At 34.7% G+C, this 27,356-nt stretch overlaps 1 pseudogene; it reads right to left on the minus strand.

The window, feature by feature from the left end:
* Positions 1-828: 828 nt before the first annotated feature.
* On the minus strand, positions 829-27,327 carry LOC114728228 (phosphoribosylformylglycinamidine cyclo-ligase, chloroplastic/mitochondrial-like; annotated as a pseudogene).
* Between the last annotated feature and the right edge of the window lie 29 nt (positions 27,328-27,356).

Below are 27,356 nucleotides of genomic sequence, written 5' to 3' on the forward strand. Positions count from 1 at the left end.
AAAGGATGAACAAATTTAAAAACGCAAAGAAGTTGTTTTTATTAAGAATGACTTCCCATATGATATTTTGTCATGAAGGAAAATAAAAAAGAAAGATTGACTTCCCATGTTCCAATTCTGACATTTTTGGGGCTGAGGTATGCAAAAGGAAATAATAAAAAAATAAAAGTTGGGAAATGACTAAGGAAGTGTTTGGATGAAAATCAAACTATGATTTTAAAAGTACTTTTACGGTTTACGAAATAAATATGTAGAGGAGTTTGTTTTGTTTTACGAAAAAGTACTTCTAAGAAGTACTTTTGAGGGTTGCCAAATATCCCATAAATGTCAGGATTGGAACATGGGGCAGCGTGACAGCAGAAGCTGAAATTGTTCTCCTCTTGAACGGTTACAAGTTCCTGTCAAAAACACAAAATCTCAGATGAAAAGTCGTTCTTAGTAAAAACAACTTCTTTATACTTTCAAACTCCTTCACTTTCTGAATGATTTTCAATATAGCATCTCAATAACTATTTTTCAAAGTGTAACATGTTGTATTTTATTTTACTGTTCATAAGATCTCGTTAAAAAAGCCGATTTAGATGGGAATCCATGGCATTAAGATTAGGTTTTCAGAATACACGTCATGGTCATTGAACCTCAATGACTTGCAAAAAAAAAAAAGCAAAATTGAACATCCTTACGAGCAACTCAATTATTAGTGCATCTTAAAAAATACTGCTAACTCAGGAACTTTTATGTTGGGGAGACAAAGCTCCAAATAAACCAGTTACCTGGATCTAAAATGTGAAATTTGTGTCACGGAAATGTATTTAAAAAGTAACATGATTATCGTCAAAATACCTGAGTCAACAATAGCTTACTCCCTTGCCTCTTACAACCTCACCAATTTTGTAGACTTTGTCCAGTTCGTTCCCATTCTCAAGTATTTTAATTGATGCCTCAGGGCTCACTACAAGTACCATTCCTATGCCCAGATTAAATGTTCGCCTCATCTCGAAATCTTCTATGTTTCCAGCCTAATAATATAAGCAATCATCATTATTAAATCATCTCCAGATAATTTTCAACAAAATCATTTTTCAGTGGAAATATAAAATTCCAGCAGTTTTACCTCCTGAAGCCATTTGAACACAGGAGGAACTTCCCTGGAGTCCTTCTAAATATTGGCACCAAGGCCTTCAGGAAACACTCTGGGTATGTTATCTGTGAAACCACCACCAGTGATGTGAGCAATTCCCTTAATCCCTCCCTTGCTAACTAAGTCAAGAACCTGAAATTAAGAAAGAATACTCGTTTGTCAGTAAAAATACATTCAGGAACTTAAAACATAAATCAAGCATTATCAAATGTTTCCGTCTGTTTCTTTTGGTTTCTGTTTTTGGTTGTTTGGTAGTTGGTACACTTCTTTCTGGTTCCAAAATTTAAAATAATAAATTAATAATATATTCAAATACCAAGGCAATTAGGCAAGTTCATCTCTCCACATCAAAAACTGCCATTTCTCTAGTAGGCCCATATCTTGTTCAGACCAAACACGCATTCATGAAAAAGAAACTAAGGCTACTTGACTTGTAAAGTTCCAGTAAATTTCCAAATTTCATATTCGTCCTGTTTATAAGTCATTTTCAGCATGTTTCACGTAGAACAAGAAAAACCTTAAATTTCATTAAGTCTCATTTAAAATTTAATAATTTTTCAATTTTATCCATATTTAATACTCCTCCGGTCCTAAATGTAAGACCCTTATACTAGAGTGTATAAGGGTCTTACATTTAGGACCGGAGGAGTATATATTATACCTCATGTAAACAAAGTCAACATAATAATAAATGATGGGTAAAATTGTACATTCATACAAAAAATTTCTCTCAGTGCCCTATAAATAGGATCAAAAAAAAGTATTATCTTTCTGTCATATAAATAAGACCAGAGGAGTACATACTAACACAGATTCCGCACTGTTTATCCAAGCAGCAACCGAAGATGCACAACATCCTGTAGCTTGTTATGATATGCTGGTTAATTCCAACCCAAAATTTGTTATTCCACAACTAAGCATTGTTATTCCTAAATGAAGTGTCGTTATTTTTAATTGATAAACATGTTATTTCACATGTTATATATCAGGAAAAAAAATATTATTAATCTCAACTCAAGAGTTATTATTTCAAAATAGGACATGTTATTTCCAGATAAAATATTGTCATTTTTAATTAATAAACATGTTATTTCAGGAAAAAAAACATGTTAATTCTAACTCGATACTTGTTATTTTATAATCAAAACTTACTATTCCAAGATGAAATGTTGTCATTTTTAAATATGTTATTTTATATGTTATATATCAGGAAAAAAAACATGTTAATCTCAACCCAAGGCTTATTATTTCACAATCAGGGCTTGTTGTACATCTTATATCAGGAAAAAAAATATGTTACTAATTCCAACTCGATACTTGTTATTTCACAATCAGGACTTATTAATCCCAGATGAAGTGTTGTCATTTTAAAACATATTATTTCATATGTTATATATCAAGAAAAAAAGTATTGTTAATCTCAATTCCAAACTTGTTATTTTATAATCAGGACTTGTTATTTCTAAATGAAGTGCTGTCGTGACCAAGAGCCAAAGTAAAGGAGTTAGCTCATATTTATTTTTGCATCCCATTATTAAGAAGTCACCTTATTTTTGTTGATCCAAATGATTATTAGGTGGCGCCAACAGCCACCACGCCAGCCGCCGATGAGGATGCAATTTAAAAAAAAAAGCACAATTTTGCATTTTTCTTGAATTTTAAAATTTTAATTTATTTACTTTTCTGTTATTTTGATGTGTTAGGTGCTGAATTAGAATATTATAATTTCAAATTTTTTTATTTGGAACTTTTCCATAAAATTACACCCTTCTTTTTAAAACGTTTAAATAACCTACGAAAAATTCAGCTAAAAAAATAACATATGAAAAAATGAATTTTTAATTAACTATTTTTTAATAATAATTATATTGTCTCTTAAAAAGTATCATATTTATTTATTTAAAAAACTTACAACGCATGGTATCTTTTTTAAATATATATATATATATATTATTTTACCTTATTTTAGAAATAAGATTAATTAACTCTAATTATCAAAATTAACTCCACATGAAAGTTTACCAAAAACTATAAATGAAAGTTATGTTTTAATTTTAATGACAACTAAGTTAAATTCCTTTTTAAAAAAAATATTATTTCATTAAAAATCTAAAAAAATCAATTTTACATATCATAAAAGATTTTTTATAACATCATGAATCATCTCCCAATACAATAGATATCATTATTAAAAATAAAAAAAGTAATAATAATAAAATTATTTACATAAATATAAAAATTTAAGGAAGATTTACTTTATATTTTTAATGAGGAATGTCCTCTGCATGCGGAGAATACTATATACTACCTTTGATCTTTAATATAAGATTTTATTTGACTTTTATTTTAGTTCTAAATATAAGATCCTAATCTATTTTGTTTCTCATAATTTATGCATTTTTCTCAAAATAATCCTTCTAACAATAGTAGTTCTAGTCAATACACTTGAGTAATGATATTAAGAAAACAAAAGCACCCGTGACAAATGATTAGTACGGGCCAACGCCAGCTCTAAACAAATTTACGTGTTTATGAAGTGCATATATCTTAAAAATAAAATATCTTCCCGTGCGCACAGCCGTTGGAATGCTGAGATTGAGAGCTTAACCCATCAAAATATGAACCGTACTAAAACAATAGCGTTGACTAATCCTTTAGCTCTAATATCATTAATCTTATTAATAAAAAAAGTGTTAGCGTTGGAATTTTTGTGTGTATTAACATATTAAATTTAATTTTTTAAAACAGTAACAATAATTGGTGAAAAAAAAATCATTCGAAACTAACGGTGTCAATGTTAAAAAAATTAAAAACATATTTTGTAAAAGTAAGAATGAAACCGAATTCTTGCATGAAATTTAAAAAAACGAAAATACAGAATAAGGATTCGACAATACTACTCCAAATATCTGCGTGTATTATTAAGTTGGATATACAACTTTAGCGTTCTTAGATTAAGGGTGTGTTTGGATAAAAATCAAACCATGGTTTCAGAAGTGTTTTTACAGATTACGAAGTAAATATGTGGAGGAGATTATCTCGTTTTGCGGAAAAATACTTCTGAAACCACGGTTTTGGGATACCCAAATAGGCTCTAAATTAATAGACACTAAGAACTGTCGGCATCCAACGTCTATCATTTGATTAGAGACTACTTTTATAAATGTCCCTGGTATTATCGTTATTATTCCTTAATATCATTTTGCCTTTTACAAAGAAAAGTTTAAAAAGACAAATTACACGTGGCCTAGAATGAGTTAAGATGGCACTAAAGCCATGCCAAGCCATGGCTTTTTACCAAGAATGTTTTATAATTCTCCGGTTCTAAATATAGATCCTTTATACTAGTGTGTATAAGGTTTTATATTTAGGATCGGAGAAATATATGTATATTTTTCACTGTCATAAAACGTTTTACGGCAACAAATTAATAATAACAAAAAATGAAAATAAGAGAGGCAATAAGCATGGATAGTAAATAAATGATCAACAAGTAGAAAAGCATAACGGAATTAATGGTCTTATAATTTAGTGACATAAAAACTATAGAGATGCTGAATTCAATCCAACTTATAACTTCAGATTATATGTTTACCTCTCTAAATTGGAAAAACAACAAGAAAAGTAGGAAAGGCTAAGAAGCAGAACGGCAAGAATGGAAAATAAAATTGAAGAGAATGGAAAATACACGAAGCTTAATGCTGCCTCTCTTAAGTGGCACGGCCGCCACCTTCTTCATCTTCTGCTTCTGCTCATCACCAGAACCTCTCAACCTTTTGTCTGCCATTGATAATGCTCTCACCACACGATGTTGATAGATACGAAGAATGGCTTGGGGTGAGTTTGTGTTTGTTTAATACTATAACAGAGCAAAGGGTGTTTGTACGCACGACATGTCGTTTTTTAAGGGGGGGGACCCACGTAATTGACAAATTTACTACACTGAGAAAATGGCCTTATCCATACTATGGAACAAATGTGTTCCACACCCCCTTCAAATTCCGCGCTTTCCTCTCCATCACATGCCACCTAAGCCAAAGTAATTTTAAGAATTAACTCCTAAAATTTGAAATCAATAGTTTCGATCATTAAAATCTTATTTTAGGGACTGAAAATACTATTTCAGATACTGAAAATTTTTAAGTAAATTAAAATGAGATCAAATTTTAAGGAACTAAAATTACTAGTCTCAAATTTTATCGATCAAAATTAAAATGAGATCAAATTCTAACTATTAAATTCAAATGAAAACTGTCTTCAGTTCCACATGCATCATGAAAATTCCGCTTCAGAAAACTTCATGTCATTACACGAACACAACATTTAATCAATACCATCATTTTACATTGGGAAAATTGCAACAAAATCCCACCCAAAAGAATTAAATATAAAAAAATCTCTTAAAATCATTAAATTATTCTGAAGTCTCAATGAATATTATTGCAAGAGAATTTATTTTTTTAATTACTCAATTATTCTTATTATTTTTTTAAATTTATATTGACAGCTGAAAAAGCAGTCGTTAACAACTTAAGATGTAAGGATTGACAACTATCGCTGCAGGTATTAACAACTCATGGATTATATTTTGTGATGTGCTAAAAAAATGTATTGTCAATACCTGCTACGATAATTATCAATTCTTACACATTAAGTTGTCAATGACTGTTCTTTCAATTATCAATATAAACTTAAAAAAAATTGATAATTAAACAAATAAAATTTATTGTAATAAGGTCTTTTGAGACTTTAAAATAATTTGATAATTTTAAGAGATTTTTTTTATTTAATTTTTTTAAATGGGATCTTATTATAATTTTCCTTTTTACGTACCTTTTTTACTTCAACAAACCGTGAAAACTCACGCCCCATTCCTTGCTTCCCTTCTATTTAACTTATCAGGTTATTTTTTCTCTTCTTCCTAATTTGTCCCTACACAATTAAGAGGACATCTAGGTTAACTTTTTTGAAAGTGGTTTTACAAAAAAAAAAACGTGAGAGCAGTTTTATTTTACTTTTAAAAAGGCTATATTAGATAATCAACTCTTCTAGATAAGATTTAGGAGCAATGTTCTACGTAGTTACGTAAAGTGGAATTATATTTCGGATCACTGTGAATGATAAATTACCAAAAACTGGTGTTTGTGCCACTAGGAGGCACACCCGGCGGGGCACATGTACTTCTCTTTTCATGTTATAATTGAGGAATTGTAACTTTTGCTGCCCTAGAAGATCTAAACTATTTTAAACCATTACCAATAAAGGGTGGTACAAGGAAAATGGAAGAAGAGGGGGAAATTTTTTAATGAATTCAATTTAAAAAAATAAAAAAAAATTAGGATTAGAAGCTTTTGGTTAATTTACTACTCTTTTATTTACATCTTCTCCTTATTACAATTTTAAAACCTTACTTCTCCTATTTTTTAAATTAATCTCATTAATTTTTTTTCCTCCTCTTCTTTTTCATTTCTCTCGTCCTAAATATAGGGCAAGTCAAGATGTAACAGTAAAACCCTCACATCAAACTGACCCTTAATGTTCTTCTAGCATGCTTATTCTATGAGTCCACATCTGTCTAGATTAAAGCATCTTACTTTTTATTTTACATTTTTTTATTAAAATTTTATAATTCAAACTTTTTCAAATGAAATCATTAAAATTTTCCTTCTTTTCTTAAAATTTTCCTCCTACCAAATAGACCCTTAAGGCAGGAGAATCAAACAAGGCAGCAATCTTGTTTCAAATTGAGGTTTATATGCTGAAGATCATCTGCAGCTTACTTCTCTTAGTTTGGAAAATTTTACATAAGGTTGATATAATCTTTGATCCTTTGAGTTTGTTTTCATTTTAGTTTTAGGGTGTGTTTGGATGAAACCAAACCATGGTTTGGAAAAGTGATTCTGGAGAATAGATTCTGAGAAGAATAGATTCTGGAAAGAATAGATTTTATGAAAAAGTGATTTTGAGAAGTGAGAGTGTTTGGATAGTTGTTATCAGAAGCACTTTTTATATATACAAATTACTAAAAAAAGAAATAAGTTAATATGATAATTACAGAAAAAATAGATTTTATTATATATTTTAATTTAGAGGAATAAAATTGTTAATAATATATTTTTTATTAACATAATTAATAATACATAAAATAATATAATTAATAAATAATTAATATGTATATATATTTATAAAATATAAGATTAAATATGTTTATAAAAAAATATATTTATAAAAAAAACAAAATACATATCCTATAGGCTCTCACACTCTCCCTTTTTTCTCCAAAAGCAAAAAATTTTTGTTTTTTTCAAAACCATGGTTTGGCCCAAAACTATGGTTTTGGTTTTTGAGGGGGGTGTTTGGATAGTATTTTGTGCAAACCATGGTTTGGGCTTCCAAACCATGGTTTGCAAGTGCATCCAAACGGTGCCTTAGTCGCTCAAATTTCAAATTATGGGTTTTGGTCCCTCAATAAGTAAAATGATCCAAGTTTTTAGTAAGTTATAAGGACCAATATTGTCAATGGAAAGAAAATTGAGGGGGCAGGACCTATGACTTGAACTTTGAAGAACCAAAACTAAAATAGACAAATTTGAAGGATCAAAATTTATATTAACCATTTTATGTATTTTTAGAATATATGATTTTTAGAACATATATAGAGGATAATTCTCAGGAAGATATTGAAGAACGGAAGAGCAATAAGAACATGACTGGCAGTCATGTTACACGCCCACACACACTACTTGTGGTGGTTAATATAAAAACTAGTTAAAAAATTAAATTTGATCATAAATATAAGATGTTAATTCTTTTTATCTCTCATATTTTTATTTTTTATTTTTTATTTTTGTCTAAAATAGTAGTTTCAATACATATGAACACACGTTTATTATAAATAACTAAATAAATTAATTTTCTTAATGTCTATATATATATATATATATTTCTCAGACAAATTTAAACCACCAGGCAGCAGTATTTGGTTACAGAGTGCTTTCACTGTAACAAAACGTCAACAACTTGAGCCAGGCCGAATCTACAGCAACATTATGTGCATGTGTTATATACTCTTGAAGATCTTGATATAAAACTTAATTATTGGGTTGATTTTAACTCTAAATATAAGAACTATTTTTCATGCTAACTTGTTAATATAAGACTTAGTTATTTGTATTAAATATGCGTTGTCTTTTCTAGAATACCTTTATTAATCATATGTATTAACTAAAACTACCATTAGATAGAATCTTTAACATGTGTAATTACTTCAAGGATTACTTTGAAAAAAATAGATAAATATGAAAGACAAAATAGATTGGGATCTTATATTTAAGATCAAATTAAAAGTCAAACTAGCTATTATATTAAGGACCGGAGATAGTATTTCTTAGTTTTTCTTAAATTACTCCCTCAATCACGACCAAGTAGGAGAGGAAGGGAGAATATTAAGAAAGATGATTATAGTGTTTTACAAAAAATATGTCATATTTCTTGTAATTAACTAATTTTATCTAACTTTTTAAATCTAATTAAATTAGTTAAATAAATTATATATTAAGAACCAGAGAATTACTTGGCCAAATTACGGTAAGTTCATCTGTTACAACAAACTAGGATATAATCAACCAGGGGGAATTTGAAAAAAGAGGCGTGTCACTAATTCTACTGAAATCACTACCATCAGAAGACAGTTTTTAATTTTGATCCCAAAGATGGTTCTCCAAGGAAGAGACTCGGACATCCTTTAATATTTTCTCTGCTTTGGGAGATCTGGGCAGCCAAACAAAATTGGGCGGATAAAGGAAGAAACCAATAACCACAAATGACTAAAATTTACAGCACCATCCTTCTCTTTACTGCACCGTCCAGCAGATCCTAACCATTAGAATTTAGACAAATATACAAGAAGCCCTAGTAAGAAAAATCAGGAGATGAATTGTAAAGAGATTGATTGAACATAACAACCTCATATAAGATGGACTTGGTGCAAGCCCAAAATTATTATTAATATTTAACAGTTTTTTTTAAAATTAACTTTCATTCTTATGCTATGCCAAACACGGTTAGTCTCACCTCAGGTGTTAACAGCTCAAAATCACCAACAACCTTACCCTTTGCATGTTTCTGTGATGTGGATTAGGGCGTTGAACTATCAAGACACTTGATTTCTTTAGGCTGGGAGTTGTGAACAAGAAAAAGCGGCCTGAACAACTAGAGATGCAAGATACCAAGCGTAGCAAGTATTGAGGCTGAGTCATTAAAAGCAGCAACCTATCTAATGCAATAACCTAAGTACAGTCATAATAAAAATAAAGAGGGATATTTGGTTGGATTTTCTTTAAAAAGCTTGTCAGTTTTTATCTCTCTCTTTCTTTTCTTTTTAGCTTTTTCTTCTTCTTTTTTTTCATAGAGGAAAATTTTAGGTTTTGATAGATTTTGAATTTTTTGGTATTTAAATTGATGACTTAGTATTTAATAAAGCTAATGAGACTAGAATAAAGGACCTGTAGAAAGAAATATTTATTAAAAAATACCGTAAAAATTAGAATTACTTAAAAGGACCAAAATTTAAAATATTGATTCTAAAATACCAAATTTTCTCTATCCCACCTCCATATCTCTCCGTGATTTTTCCACCCTTAGTGTAGTAGTTGTTGCTTTCCTTCGCTACTAATTTATATTGTTAGGTATTTATTTCAAAATAATGTAATTACATTTTTCCCACAAGTTTTTCAAAAAGTTAGAACTTCCCTAAGCTATACTTTTTTGCTATTCATACTCAGAATTTGTAATTATTAATAACATTATTATTCCAAGATCTTCAAGTCTTCTTGTCCCAAATGATAACATTCAAACCACTTGTTATTCACAATCTAAAATCCAACATTTGATGGTTTTTCAATTTTATATAGAGTGAGATGCCATGGTTGATAGAAAAGAACAATAATTAAAATTTCATCCAAAAAACCTGAAATGTCATAAGAAAGAGAATATAAGAGGTCAAGCTATTATGGGTGATTTAGTATTTTTAAAATTGTATTTTAATTTTTGGTCTTCTAAAATAATTACGATTTTCAAGATCTTCTAAAATAAATGTTGTTTTTTTTTTTTGTCCTTGATTCTAATTCTCCCTAGAATAAAAGTTGTATGGTTTATATTTTTGTTCAAATGACTGATTTTAGAAAATTAAAGTTAGTGTTTGATTGATAAATTGTGATTTATGATAATGGGCTCTTAAATTCAAATTTTATAATTTACTCTAGTTTATTAGATTTTATATTGATGACTGAACAAATTAGATTTGAGATTTATGATAAAATATCAGTAATTTCAATAAGATTATCAACCTTACTGCTGAGGGTGCGACAAAGGGAAGAATGAACACGGTCAAGAGAAAGAGACGAAAAAAAACAAATAAGTTTGGTAGAAGTAGATTCACTTATATTTTAGAGTTCTTTCTTACTCAAAAATGAGATTGAAATGAGAGTGTAATGATAATTTGAGAACTATTTGATTTATAAAATTACTAACGATAAAATTTTTCTCCAAACCTCCTAAAATTTCCCAAAATTTTGCTCCTTTTAATTGGAAAAAAAAACCAAAATTAAGTATTTTTCAAACCATCATCACAATCTCACTTTTTCCATAAATTTTTTTCATTTATTAGAATTATTCACTAACTAAAATCCTTATTCTCTTTAAAGTTCTATAGTGTCAGGTCGCATGCCGTGCTCAACAAATCTCTGAGAATGGCATGCTCTTTCCCCAACGTTGTCGTTTGAGGATGAGATAAGACACCCTTTCTTCCTTTGTTTTTAAATAATTTCTATTAAATTTATTTTTTATTTATTTAGTTTAACCTGTATCTATCATTTTATTATAAAAACTTACCAAGACCGTGGAAGACAACCTAACCAAATCTGCCCTCTTTACCTCACTCTCAGAATCTCTCTTTCGGTGTCGCGCTGTGCAGGAGATAGAGCTAGGAAAACAGGCTGAACCTGTCGGCCGGCCTGTTTAGGCCCTAAAATTATGAGGGTCGGTTTGAAAATTTTCCCTTCAAATGAGAAATAGGCCCTGGAGGGTTGGTCTTAGAGGGCCAAGGGCTTAAAAAGGCCTGCCAGTTTAGGCTCTTTTATAATTTTTTTTAAATTTTTCTTATGTAATTCTAATATTATTAATTTTTTACATTGTTAATAATATTTCAAATATTTAGTTATTATTATCATTTTAAAATTAAATTTTACAGAATGATTTGATTTATTTATTTTTAGACAATAATTTATCCAATTAAATTTTTAAAAAATAGGTTAATTTAGACTTAATAATAATTTGATTTATATTATATGCGTTTAAAACTATATATATTTGATATAAGGTATTTTTATACTTATATAACTTGTGATTCTATAATTTGAATTAGAAATTCATGACTTTCAACAACAATGTTTCTCACATTAAAGTAAAATAATAGCTAGATTACAAATTTAAAAGTAAAATTCCTATAAAAAAGAAAAACTTGATATTTTTATTACGAAAGAAAAACATACTTATGAAAAAGAGTAATTGATTATAGTAATGATAAAGTTTCAAAGATTAATGATAGTGTTTATTTATTGCACAATTGCACTATAGATAAAATTTTTAGATGTTGTTATCTTGTTAATGAATATTTTAGATGTTTTTAGATCTTAATAGATATTTATATATGATGATATTTTGTATTTGTGACTTAATTTTATTTATATTTATGTCTTTTATTAACATTTTCATTTGTTTATTTTCATTTTTTTGAAAAAAAATTAAAAAATATAAAAAATAGTATTTTTTTTCTTAAACGGGTCAAAAACCTACGGGCCGACCCTGAACCCTTTAACTTAAAGATAGCAAATTGGAGTATTTTTTAAATTTTAGTCCTTAAAAACCGGTCTTCTTAAGCCCGCCGAGCTTGATTTCCTCCTCTAGCAGGAGGAGAGGCCGAAGGAAACAGAACAGTGAAGGTCGCAGCTGTTCAGAACGAGGGAGTGGGGAGAATACAATGTTTTAACGAGGAGTGGGGGTTCACGTGACCCTTACTAGTGGTTTCCAAAACGCCCTCTTTGTCCCTTGTCAAAAAAAAAAAAACAAAAGCTCTCCTTTTTTTTTTTTTAAATTATTAACTAACCCCACCCCCGACCCCCCAGTCCAGACACCCGCTACTAGATTTGTTCTTTTTTTTTTTTTCCTTATTATTGTTTTTCTTTCCCTTCTTTTTACATTATAAAACATATTATTTTAAAATTTTCCTAAACTTTAAACAGTTGAATTGATTAAGTTTTTTCCCCCCAATACAACAGGGGAAAAAAAAAGGGAAAAGACAAACTAGGTATGGGCAGTAGACTGAATCATCACTCGCAAAGCATCAGGGCCTGGAACCACGGCGCTGTTAACCCCTTGTTTTGCGAGCTTATGCTCCTTTGAATGTAATTATAATTATAAACTTTAGAGAAAATTGGTAAAAAAATTCCTAATTCAAAATTTGATTAGCTAAAAAAAATCTGAATTTGAGCACGTACAAAATAACTAGCACGAGTTATCCCGTGTGTTGCATGGGGAGCTTTGACATAGCGAAATAATATAATCTTGATGCTTTCACAAGCTATTCATACATTGAATTAGTTTGCAAGATAATTATATTCGAATATGATATCCAGATAAAATAAACAATTATCATCGTCGTGGTCATCACATTAGAAAAAACTAATAACATGATGCATAAGGATGATAACATGGCTTAATCATCATTAAAAAGTGACCAATTCCTGGACACTACTTTCTCTGATTCTAAACATAAGATCTATTCTGTAATATATTTTATATCACAAAATAGATCTTATATTTAGGACGGAAGAGTATCATCTTTAAGTTTCATGAGCAATCACTACCGGAACATCTAAAAATAATGATATCGAAACTTCAAAAAAAACATGTCACTTTAGAAGAAATGTTAATCCATCGTCATACAATATCTAAGGACATATATTATAATTTCTTTTTTATTATAAGCATGGTGAAAAAATATAGTCCAGCGATCACTTCCCCACGCACCACTGTACATTTGGAGTTATTTCAATCTAATTGAAATCAATATAACAATGAATTGTAATAACAATGTTGACTCTACATGACTGAAATTTTCAATTCATTTGACACCATCATCAACAATTTCAATTTTATTAAATTGAGAGTAACAGTAGACCACCTTTATAATAATCGACCATATTTATAAAATAATATAACAATGCTGATTTTGCATTGTAAAATGAACCCAAATTTATGTACTCCCTACGCCATCACAATCTTCAACAGATGAATGACTTTTAATCCCATTTTACAGTTTCATGTTCAGTTCTCGACCTTACCCAAAATCAAAAAAGGTTCACTTCCCGATCTTATCCCAAAAAAAAAAGAAAACAAACATTTTACTTCCTGCGGAAGCTTTTACATATGCTGTTGTGTCTGCATTCTCTAATTATTTACTTTCCTATGACGAGTAGAATATTATTACAAACAAATGGTTTATAAAATTATTGCTATTTCAATAGAAATTATTTATCCAATGTGTTTCAAAGATTGTTTTATATGTTTTGTTTAGGCATCAGTAAGCAAGTTACTAAGGTTGATCATATTAATCTAACTTCAAAAGTTACATAATGAAATTATTTTTAGAAAAAAAACGCTATGGTAAAACAGATCCTAAACGCGCTATGCTTAGGATTTTTTCCAATCATGGGAAAAAATTGAAAGATATAAAATTTGTTGATAAAATATATTTAATAGTCTAAGAAAGATATTTTCCAATCATTGGGGAACTAATTAGTTATGAAAGACAAAGAAAGTAAAAAAATATGCACGTTAAAGAAGAGACACACTGTTTGAAAGTTTTTATTCAGAGATGTGACATCAAACACATAATTTTAAATGCAGTATATATTCATGAACTAATAAAATATATTTGATAATCAACTTCCAAATCCAAGTAATACAGTTAAATTTAGAGCATCAAAAGATTCAAGGAGCATTGCAGCACAAATACTATGAGCCAAGAGCTGGTCAAAAAATAAACAACACCCGCAATATTACTGATGCTGGAAGAGTAGGGAGGGCTTTCTGATAGTGGCAGAAGCATCGCAGTGATTCCTAGACCAACAATAACAGCAAAGTACCATGCATATACTATCATAAAATCGTATAATACCTACCTTGATTGCAGCAGTAGTCCTATTCCCTGTTGCTTCTTCTTCTCCATTCAACTGGACATTCGTTCCATAATCAATTAAAGGAACAGAAAGCTCTGAATAAGCTTTTTTGTTTAGGTGTTCTTGTGAAAATGGATATGCACTTGCTTGACCAGCAAAATGTTATCCATGGGTTCTTCTTAAGGTACTCTTATGGTCCTTAATATAATACTCAATTGTTGAGTGGTTTTGGTCCTAAATATAAGACCCATTTCTTATATTTATCAATTTTCTCTAAATTACCCTCATGGATTATCCTTCAACCATAATCAAGTAGAAGAAGAAGAGGGGGGGTATTAAAAAAGATAGTTATGGTATTTTAGGAAAAATGTGTCACATTTCTTATAATTAATTAATTTACCTAACTTTCTTATATAATCAAATTAGTTAAATGGATCTTATATTAAAGACCGGAGGAGTAATAGTCTAGCATAAAAACTTGTGTAACTTGGCTTGTTACAACAAATTATGCTCAAGTTTTGTTGGTCAATGATCCCCATGCATTAGGAAATTACCCGCTAACTCACTGTGGCACGTGACGGCAAATGAAGTTATAAATGAAGCCAACTTGAAGTTTACCTTACTGTTCACCCTACTTACAAGGGAAATTATTTTTTCTCGAAAGTCGAGTATGCATGCAAACAAATTTTCATATAATGGGTTGGACTATTGCGAGTTATATACATTGGTATATAAATATTAATGAACTTTAAAGACTGACCATATTGAAAAGCACATGATAGGAGTAGTACTAAGATTGAACATTGAATAATATTTATAAAAAAGGCTAAATTGAGCATGATTCACTTAAAAAGTATTGTCACATAATTCTCTTACATTTTATTTGAGTGTGAAAAATCCCCATTATACATATATGGTTATTACATACTTAAATTAAGTTAATTTCATAATTTTTACGCCTTATCAAAAAGCCATAAAATAATGATAATTATTTATGCATGATAAGAATAGAATAATCATTGCTTTCTTACAAGTTTTTGTACTTAGTAAGTTTTCATTTGCCACCCAACACGCCTTTATTTTTTTTAATAATGAAGGTTAGATAAACAAAATTGTGTTTTCTAATCTTATAAAGACCTCCAAGCACAAATAAAGTAATGATGCAGACTTTTACCCCAAAAAACAAAGTAATGATGCAGACTAATGCACAAGTCACATTCCTCTTGAATATTTTTTTTACAACAATTTGCAGCATGCATGCAACCAACTTTCAGCCAACTGTTCACTTTATGACATCTACAACCTACAGGGTGCATTTATGTGGGGAAAAATAAAATAAAGGTGACTTTCTTCAAAAACTAACCGTTCTTTTTAACAATACAAAATAAAGTTCACAAAGTAACGGAGGCCTACTTGCGCTATACTGCTGCACTTACCATGTAAAGCTTGGTTATGTTGGACCCTCTTGATTTTTTTTTTTTTTCCCCTTGCCAGATTGAAATTGTCAGTTAAAGAAAAATGAAAGTTACTACACATTTTCCCCACAGCCTTCAAGGTTTGGCCGAAGCTTATCAGTAACAATTCATGGCCCCTTGTTTGCGCATTTAAACTCACCTAATCTCAGTAAATGGCATTTAATGCATACTTTCAGTTCATGACAAAGTTGAAAATGATCACAAAATTAGATTCAACATAAGAGGCTGTGAAATCAATCTTTGGCGTTTGGGTAAACCAATATCTAAAGATTTTCGTCTATATTCTTAAATAAACCTCTTACAGTTTAAATGATATGGAAACAAAAAAAAAAAATCCTCAATTTTCTATTCTAGCTAGTCAAAACACTGCAAACCTTACTTATATTAATTTCTTAACACCGTTTCTCTTTCATTCTCCTCAATTTCAGGTTTGCTACCATTACTATTGATGATCATATTGCTTTTTCTCCTTTGTAGAGCTGCAGTATTCAACTCAATACTATATTAATAACTTAATACATTTTTCCTTATGCTTTCAATGTCTCCTACTCTCCTTAAACCTGCATATTCAATTCAATAACATAATGAAATCAACAAAACCAGTAAAGCCCACTGACTACATATATAACAATTAAAAAGAATATTTCATTAAATGCATAATGTAATTGCAAGGTTTAAGGAGACAAGCAAAATAAAATGTCTACATATTATATTGCTACTCAATATAGATAAACCACAGCTTATGAAGACATGATGAAATCTCCTAGGCAAGATGAACAAATTTCTATACTTGCTCTCCTCCATAGTAATGTAAAATGAACAAAATGAACACTCTTCGTGGTTTTATAGTCTTGGTCTTGGGATTTATTATGTCATCCTCTACTAAGAGAGCAAATGCAGGAGCAAAAAACACGGGCCTAAATTCTACCTCAACCTGCAAAATTAAACATCATCAGCACAATAATAATAAAAGCAGAACAATAGCAGCCAAATTAGGATCGTTAGCCTCACTTAGATTGCATAACTCTGTATGGCATGATGATAGAATCCCATGAATACACAATTTCAACATGAACAAAAAATATTCTACACCCTCCCCAATGCAAATGACTTTACCACACCAGCCAAAAACATAGTTTCAAAACAACCTTTCTTTGCTGAGAGGCAAGCTGAGCACGTCAAGATAATTCAAAAGTCAGAATAAATCTTAGCTTTTTTAAAGGACTCCCCAACGGTATCACCACTGATGAAGATCCACAACCAAAGGTTAACCCCCTAGGCATACACAAAGCAAGAAACTGACTTGAAAAAATAACACAAAACATGAGAAGAAGAATCAAACCGTTCAAGATCTAACTCACACCAAGCCAAACCCCATAGTCTCTAAGTCACCTGCAAACAGAACTACCAAACATCCTAGAATGTAAAGAGTAGTTTCAACTTAATCCAAAAACTTTAATGTTGGAAACACACGCCAAACAACTGGCAAAACAATAATACAATACTGCATAACAGAAAGCTGAGTCTACTGACATTTTTAAAATGAAATCCACACGTTAGTCAAAGCAATTGTAAATGCTACTGCTGGTTGAAGGTGTTTTCTTAGCTTGCTTGAGGTTAAGGTATCACGTGAAAGGCAGTTAGGATTCAGGAACAAAAGTCAGAGATATGATCACTTAGGTTTGATTATTATGATTAACATTAACTAATCTTAATATTTTATATTGACCTTGATCAATAACCTTAATACAGAATGCTTTAACCACCTTAAGAATGCTTTAACCACAAGACCAAGGGCAGCAAAGTATTCGTACTCCAAAACAGAGAAGGCAGTAAGATGCAGAATAACATCATTGTGAGACATTCCCTTTTGTTGCTTTTCAATGCAGATTAGCATTGTCCACAATGATTGCATATTTAATCTTCTTCTACATCACTTTTGATAAGTAAGTTTTAACCCTCAACCTCACTTTGAAAAAAGTGTTTCCCTCCTCATTTCAAAAGTTTTTCCAGTTACACTTTGACAGAATACCTGAATAATAAACCTATAAGAGATAACAGATTGAATCCTCTGAAGCACCCGCATCCCTCACATTCTGATAAATAGAAAAAATAGCAGAAAAAATAAAAATGCCCTGAAAAAGGATTGACACCAAAAAATTTGCTGAGACATCATTGGGTGACGCATTCAGGGGTCCGCTAGAACATAACCTGAACTATTGTAAGATGCAGACAGTATTTTTTAGCAACAGCTCCCTACCTTTCCAACCTCACCTCAAGTCAAATGCAGCAGCACAAACCAAGATCTCCTCGTCTCAGCCTCCCCAGCATCATCGACCTCATCACCAATGCGTCTTTGCCATCATCATGTTCACCAGATCATTAAGCACATGCTATTTCAAAGTTCAAACAAATAGCACATTAGGGAGGGGGGCTCAAAACATTGATTCAGTTGTCGAGAAACAGCATGCCTCCATGACACTGCGGGCTTCTTCTAAATGCGATGCTGACCTGGGTTGAAGAAATCATTGAGCTAAGGACATAGACCCCAAAAAAAACATAAATAAAAAAAAAAAAGGAGTGTTAAGGTATGATACAAAATAAGAAGAAGAAGAAGGTGTACCTAATCATAGACAAGAGCAATGTGATTGTACACGGCCTGGTGTTTAGGGCGCGCATCGAGCTGAGGCTACAACTTAAAAGTAGGAGAAGCAAGAGGCTGGGACAGTAAGAACAGAGCGAGAATGATGTGTTAAAAGCTCTCTTCTTCTCCTTGCTATAGAAGAAAGACGAGTTCCGTTTATCTGGTTTGTGATTTCATTTGTGGTTGTGATTAAAGAAATAGCACTCCCGCAGGTCTGTAGTTAGCGGGGGAGTTTCAGAAGTTTGAAATTCAAATCCTGGGTCTCTGTCAACTATGCACTAAGCCCAAGTGAAGTCAATAATTAATAATGGCTTGGGCTTGCACAAAGCCAGATGCAATTTGATCCAAGCCATCTAATCCTTGTGAACAGTAATTTGTTTCTAGAGCCACCAGTGAGCCGACACAAACATATGGCTTGAGTGGAAGAGATTGAATAGTTATAATGATATGTGAGTGTAACATATCTTCTGTTGCATGCAAATAACTTCCATATTGATAATTGTTGCATATCATTGATAATATGTGATGGGCCTGCTGCAACTAAGGCTTGGGGTAGGGTATATCACAAAAGGGCTAGGGGAGAACGAACAGGCCCAACCCAAGGCCAAGGCACTGGAGGTCCAGACCAAGGACGTGAAGGGCAGAATAGTAACATTGATACGTAACGGAATTCTGACAATAAGCAGGGTAGTGGGAGTGCGTTAAGAGAGGGGAGGGGAAATCATTGTAGGGTGTGGAGTCACGTAGGAGGAGAGGGTCCTGGTCTCTCGAATAATACTAGTGAGTGTTTTCTTGTTTTCCTGGGGACTGTTTGTGCTAATTGCTTGAGGTATTATACTTGCTACCGAGCCGTTCACTCTGTATTTCCCTGTATCGGAGTGAATCGAATATCAATATAATTTCCGAATAGTCTTTTACTTGCTGGCCCTATCATCCTAGTATCAGAGCAGGTCATCCTGAATGGCCGGGACCCGAATGGAAGGGAGAGTGGAACAGTTGGAGAAGGCCGTGGAAGAGGTGCAAAGGAAGCAAGTCGAAACAACCGAGAAACTCACCGGAGTTGATGCAACAGTGACGCTCATCTTGGAACAACTCAATGAGTTCCGAGCTGCTTTCAACGAGGCACGTCCAGGTGGTCATCAAACGGAAATGAGGCAACCGGGGGAAGAGCAGACCCTGGAGGAGCCCCGAAGAGAACCTCATAGAGAGCAACCAAAGGGTCCAAGAGCTGAGCTCGAGGTCCAGGACAATGCGACGGTGGAAGAAACAGGGCAGAGTGACACTGCAAAACACCGGAGGCTGGAGCTACCCTTGTTCAAAGGAGAGGATCTGTTGGGGTGGATTTATCGGGTGGAGCGCTATTTCAATGTGAATGGGATTAAAGGACAGGAAAGGTTGGATGGATGCTGCTGTGGTCAGTTTAGAAGGGAAGGCCTTAACGTGGTTCCAATGGGTGGACACAAGAACGCCGGTGAGAACATGGGATGTTTTCAAGAGGGAACTCACCGAACGGTTCCATTGCAAACAACTAGGGGACGAATATGAACAGCTGCTGGCCTTGAAACAAACCCGAAACGGTGGCAGAGTTCTGGGAAAGGTTCGAGCTGTTGTCAGCACCTTTGGGTGACATCTCGGAGGAGGTTCTGATTGGATCTTTCTTGAATGGACTGAAGGAGGAAGTCAGGTGCGATGTAAAACTAATGCACCCAAAAAATCTTAAGGAGCTCATGAATTTTTCGGGTCAAGTCGAGGATAGAAATAAGGTCCGAACAAGAATGAAGGAGAAAAAGGAGAGTAGGACCGCCAAATCCACCTTCACTCCAAGGTGGAATGACTTCAGGATGATGACCCCCAAGTTTAGCTCGGTAGAGGCTCCTAAAGTCGCAAGCAGTGCTGGGCCAACGAAGGTCCAAAGTGGGGGAAAGGGGACCGAGAGTCGAAAGCCAAGCCAGCCGGGAACCTCGACACCTGGGTCGGGATTGACCAGCAGCACTGGAAGTAGTTCAACCCGAAGACGTCTCTCAAAAGCTGAAATCAACAGAAGGCGTGAACTGGGCCTATGTTTTAAGTATGATGAGAAGTTTGGGCCCAATCATAAATGCAAAAACAAACAGTTACAACTGATTGTTTTGGAGGACGAAGAGGAGGATGGGCTAGAGCCAGATGAAGGAGTCCAGAATAAAGAGGCCAACGGTGAGGAAAGGGAGATGGCTACAATGGAACTATCAACTACCACTGCAGTTGGTCTGTCTGGAAAGAAGACGCTGAAGATGGTGGGCGAACCCAAGGAAGGGAAGTGATTGTCCTCATTGATAGCGGGGCGACCCATAATTTTGTCGCCAATGAGCTAGTAACCCGATTGAACATCCCTACGAGAGGAGTAAAGAGGTATGCTGTTACTGTGGGAGACGGACGAAGAGTAGTTTCGGACCGCCAGTGTCTTGAAATAAAGGTGGATATTCAGGGGCTGCCCATCAAACAAACATTCTACCCTTTTAATCTGGGAAATGTAGACCTAGTACTTGGGGTAGAGTGGCTTGAGTCGCTGGGTGAGACCCGCATGAACTGGCGACAACTATATATGAAAGTGAGGGTGGGAGACCGGTGGGTGTGCTTAAAGGGGGACCCGGCCCTTACTCAGTCCCAAGTAACGCTGAAATCAATCAAGAAGGCGATTCGAAGGGAAAGAGGAGGTTATTTGATTGAATTAAGGGAGCTAGAGAAGACGGAGGAAACCGGGCAGCAGCGAAACGACGAAGAAATGGAGCGAGTCTTACTCGACTATCCTGAAGTGAGCACCACCCTCACTAGACTCCCACCCACGCGACCCCAGGACCATGCTATTACCATTCGTGATGGAGCACAACCTGCGAATACTCGTTCGTATCGGTATGGGTATGCCCAGAAGACTGAAATTGAGAAATTGGTCAGGGAAATGTTGCAAGCTGGGATCATTCAACCCAGTGTCAGTCCCTACTCTAGCCCGGTGTTACTAGTCAAAAGAAAGATGGGAGCTGGAGGTTTTGTGTAGACTACCGAGCTCTCAACCGAATCACAGTGCCCGATAAATACCCAATACCAGCCATCGATGAACTATTAGATGAGTTGGGAGGGGCGACCATTTTTTCAAAGCTAGATTTAAAAGCAGGGTACCATCAGATCCGAATTAAAGAAGGGGACGAGCCAAAAACCACTTTTCGAACTCACGACGGTCATTACGAGTTCAAGGTTATGCCTTTCGGTTTGACTAATGCTCCCTCCACTTTTCAATCCTTAATGAATGATATCTTTCGAGACTGTTTGAGAAAGTTTATATTGGTGTTTTTTAATGACATTCTTATATATAGCAAGAATAGGGAAACCCACAAGCAGCACCTCCGAACGGCCCTCGAGTTACTCAAGCGAAATCAGATGGTGGTAAACCCAAGGAAGTGTGAACTTGGACGAAGACAGATTGAGTATTTGGGACACATCATCTCTACCGAGGGGGTTAAGGCCGATCCATCTAAGATAGCAGCTATGGTTCAGTGGCCGCGACCACAAAACCTCAAGGCGCTACGAGGATTCCTTGGGCTGACTGGTTACTACCGGAAGTTTATCAAAGGCTATAGTAAGATTGCTGCCCCTTTAACTCATCTCCTTAGAAAGGACTCGTTCAAATGGGACGAGAAGGCTCAGCATGCATTTGAGGCCCTTAAAACGGCGATGACTACAGTGCCGATGCTAGCTGTTCCTGATTTCCGCAAACCATTCGAGGTAGAGGCTGATGCATCAGGGAAAGGAGTGGGTGCAGTGCTAATGCAGCAAGGTCATCCAGTGGCCTATTTCAGCCAAAAGCTCTCTGAAAGACATCAACAGAGTTCGGTCTATGAGAGGGAACTGATGGCCATAGTGCTGGCTGTGAAGAAGTGGCAACACTACCTATCCACTCAGCCCTTCATCATTAAAACAGACCAGCAAGCCCTCAAGTACTTATTAGAGCAGCGTATCATAGCCCCTGATCAAAAGAAGTGGGTATCTAAACTAATGGGATATCAGTTTGAGATTCACTATAAACCCGGAAAAGATAATAGGGCTGCGGATGCTCTGTCACGACAGGGCGCTGAACTGGAGTTCCAGGCCATTTCTCGGTGGCAATACAGTGGGGTCTCAGAGGTGGAACAGGAGATCTCCCAGGATGAAGGCCTCAGGAATATAGTTCAACAACTGATTCAGGGGAAGGAGGGACCGAAGGGATACAGCCTCAAAAGGGGGGTTCTGTTTTTTGAGGGGAAACTGGTGCTGCCTCGAAATTCCACAAAAGCCAAGGAACTCATCAAGGAATTCCACAACTCACTCATGGGAGGGCATTCGGGGTATTTGAGAACCTATAAAAAGCTTGCCGCTGTGGTCTACTGGCATGGGATGAAGACAGATATCCAGGAGTATGTGGCTAGGTGTGAGATCTGCCAGAAGAATAAGTATGAAGCCTTAAGCCTCGTGGGATTAATACAGCCCCTACCCATTCCCCAAGCTACTTGGGAGGACATTAGCATGGACTTTGTGGGCGGATTGCCAAAGAGCAATCGATATGACACAGTGCTGGTGGTGGTTGACAGGCTCTCCAAATATGCTCACTTCATACTACTCTCACATCCTTATGATGCCAAGACGGTTGCCGGGCTCTTTGTGAAGGAAATCGTGAAGCTACATGGGTTTCCAAACACTATTGTATCAGACCGGGACCGAGTGTTTATAAGTCAGTTCTGGAAAGAGTTGTTCCATATGGCTGGAACCACTCTCAAATTTAGTTCTTCCTATCACCCAGAAACCGATGGACAGACTGAAGTAGTGAACAGAAGCCTGGAGACATATTTGAGATGCTTTGCTGGAAATACACCAAAAAGGTGGTCAAACATGCTACCCTGGGCAGAATATTGGTATAATACTACCTTCCACAGTGCCACGGGAATGACCCCTTTTAAGGCCCTCTATGTAAGAGACCCCCCTACCCTCCTCAAATGGAAAGATGCACCCTCGCGAGTACAAGAGGTTGACCAGCAGTTACAAGAAAGAAACTTGATTTTGGAAGAATTGAGGGCCCAACTAGAGCGTGCACAGGCTAGGATGAAAAACCAAGCCGATAAACACCGACAGGAAGTGGAATATGGAGTAGGGGACTCGGTGTATCTCAAATTAAAGCCATACAGATTCAGATCCCTAGCGAGGAAACCAAATGAAAAGCTATCGCCTCGATTTTATGGACCCTATGTGATTACCGAAAGAATAGGTAAGGTTGCCTACCGACTGGAATTACCACCCACAGCCCGAATCCACAATGTTTTCCATGTTTCTCAACTCAAAAAAGCTCTCAAGTCCTCAAACACCGCTCAGCCCCTTCCTCGAGGACTCACCGAAGAGATGGAGCTCACAGCTGACCCTGAACTAGTAAAGGATGTGCGTAGGTCGGGTGACAACAGGATACAACTCCTCATTAAGTGGAGGAACCTGCCTGAATTTGAGAATACTTGGGAAGACGTTGAGGTCATACGAGTGCAATTCCCAACCTTCCACCTTGGGGACAAGGTGCGGCTTGCAGAAGAGGGAGATGATGGGCCTGCTGCAACTAAGGCTTGGGGTAGGGTATATCGCAGAAGGGCTAGGGGAGAACGAACAAGCCCAACCCAAGGCACTGGAGGTCCAGACCAGGGACGTGAAGGGCAGAATAGTAACACTGATACGTAACGGAATTTCTGACAATAGCAGGGTAGTGGGAGTGCGTTAAGAGAGGGGAGGGGAAATCATTGTAGGGTGTGGAGTCACGTAGGAGGAGAGGGTCCTGGTCTCTCGAATACCAGTGAGTGTTTTCTTTGTTTTCCTGGGGACTGTTTGTGCTAATTGCTTGGGGTTATTATACTTGCTACCGAGCCCTTCACTCTGTATTTTCCCTGTATCGGAGTGAATTGAATATCAATATAATTTCCGAATAGTCTTTTACTTGCTGGCCCTATCAATATGTTGCACACAATGGAAAATATGTTGTACTCACGGATCATAGTTGTACTCTCTCAAATTCAGGTCATTTTAGCCAACTAAATTTTTAAATAGGAATTTTTCACCAATTTTTTTAAAACTTTATACACCTGTAACCCAAAAAAAAAAAACTTCATACACTTCAAGTTGAACTGGGGCTTTTATTAGATTTAGATGGGAATCCATGGCATTAAGATTAGGTTTTCCGATTACATGACATGATCATTGAACCTCAATGACTTGCAACATAAAAAGCAAAACAGAACATCTTTACGAGCAATTCGATTACTAGTGCATCGTAAAAAATACTGCTAACACAAGAACTTTTATGTAGAAGAGACAAAGCTCCAAATAAACCAGTTACCCGGATCTGAAATGAGAAATTTGTGTCACGGAAATGTATTTAAAAGGTAACATGATTATCGTCAAAATACCTGAGTTAACAATAGCTCACTCCCTTGCCTCTTACAACCTCACCAATTTTGTAGACTTTGTCCATTTCGTTCCCATTATCAAGTATTTTAATTGATGCCTCAGGACTCACTACAAGTACCATCCCTATGCCCATATTAAATGTTCGCCTCATCTTGCTATCTTCTATATTTCGAGCCCAATAATGTAAGAAATCATCAGTATTAAATCATCTCCATATAATTTTCAACAAAATCACTTTTCAATGGAAATATAAAATGGCAGCAGTTTTACCTCCTGAAGCCATTTGAACACAGGAGGAGCTTCCCATGAGTCCTTGTATATATAGGCGCCTAGGCCTTCAGGAAACACTCTGGGTATATTATCTGTGAAACCACCACAGTGATGTGAGCAATTCCCTTAACCCCTCCCTTGCTAACTAAGTCAAGAACTGAAATTAAGAAAGAATACTCCTTTGTCAGTAAAAATGCATTCAGGAACTTAAATAAAGCATTATCACAAGTCACAAAAGATAATGACCTTTTTAACATAAATAACAGTTGGGGCCATTAGAGCTTCTGCAGTCGAAACATCCCCACCAGGAAATTGGTCTTGCAAGGAAAGCCCACTTTGAGCAAGCACTCTGTAAAGATATATGTTATTAATATTAGTCAAGAATAAAACTAAATGAACAAATTTGCAAAGTCTAATGGATTCTTCACCCATACCTCACCTCTGAACAAGAGAAAAGCCATTAGAATGAACTCCACTTGATGGGAGACCAATAAGAACATCACCAGCAACTATGTTCTTCCCATTGATCACAGAGTCCTTCTTTACGATACCAACTGCCCAGCCACTAAGATCATACTCACCTTTTCTGTAGAGACCAGGCATCTCTGCAGTCTGAAAAGATGTGAAATCAACCTTTTCTGTCTTTTGTTTTTTTGGTTTCCTTTTGCTGTTTGTTTAAACGTTGCCTTTAGTCTGTTTTTTTGGATTGTTGTAGCTTCTGCCTGTTTCTTTTCGTTTCTGTTTTTGGTTGTTTGGTAGACAGACTTGTTTCTGGTTATTAATGAAATGATTCTTTTGTCAAAAGAAAAAAGCTTGGCATTTATAATGTCAGATACATGAGTGTCAACGAGTAAGCATATGGAAGAAGTCCATTTATAACATCCAAAATTTTCAAATAATAAATTAATAATATATTCATAGGGTTAATCTTTCTCTGATAAAATTGCAGCTGAATAAACTACTTGACTGTTAAACATAGATCACTGTCCGAAGAATTATGTGTCAGTTATCTACCTTGCTACATTAAACTGAAAAAAATAAGCAATAATTTATAGTTGATTGTTTAAAATGTCGATCTAAATAATAAGTCTGGGCTACAAAAGCTCAAGACTACATCTAATCCCAGAACTTGTGACTGCTCATCTTTCAGACACATAGTGGAGAATTATACTTAGCCAAGGAAAAAATAATTTAACAGTAAATGCTTTAGTCATCTGGTGAGGGCCAATGGATTAATGAACAATAAATTAAATACCTGCTACAAATAAAGTAAATTATAAGACTTTCAATACCTCTCCTCCCAAGAGGGGGCAATCAGATTGCTGGCAACCATCAACGATTCCTTTTATAACCTGCATTTTACAAAATTAGGTGTGAATATGATAAACTATTCTAGTATTCTGTTGATAAATCAATATTTAGTTGTCGTTCTTTGAACACTAAGAAAATTTATGGCTAATTTTATGCAACTTTATGCACATTTATTACTACCTTTTCAGCAACGTCAACATCAAGGTGCCCTGCGGCAAAGTAATCAAGGAAAAATTGTGGCTTTGCCCCAGAAGTAACGATGTCATTGACGCTCATTGCAACCTAAAGTAAAGAGCATAATCAAAACACAAGTATTAACCAACACGTGATTCTTTTTTACTGTGAAAGTAAAACAAAAGAATCCAGTTGCCAACCAAATCAATCCCAATCGTCTCGTGAATTCCAGTTTCAAAAGCCATGCTCACTTTAGTACCCACACCATCGGTGCCGGCAACAAGATATGAATCATCACCTATCCAAAAGAAGTTGGTTAGTCTTACTTTATCGAAGCCTATTAGAAGGATTAATACATGGTTGAAAGAGAAAATACCGTGAGCGAAAAGACCCACCAAAGCCTCCGATTCGAGGTGCCATTTTTGCTATCCTTCGTACAAGTTCTGAACCAGCATCAGTATCAACACCAGCATCCTTGTATTTAAGACCTTGGTTATTGTTCAAAGCACCTGCTACGACACTATCCCTCGACTTAGATTTTACGTGGCTGCACGAACCAATTGATCCAATTCTCAATTCTCCAACTGCTCCATGTACGAAATGAAATTTGCCGCCATTGCGGCTACTTGTGCATTGACAACCCTCATTGTACTTAT

The sequence above is a fragment of the Neltuma alba genome, unplaced genomic scaffold (genome assembly GCF_004799145.2).
Source record: "Neltuma alba isolate B1F8T4 unplaced genomic scaffold, ASM479914v2 tig00002446_pilon, whole genome shotgun sequence".
NCBI classification, from domain to species: Eukaryota; Viridiplantae; Streptophyta; class Magnoliopsida; order Fabales; family Fabaceae; genus Neltuma; species Neltuma alba.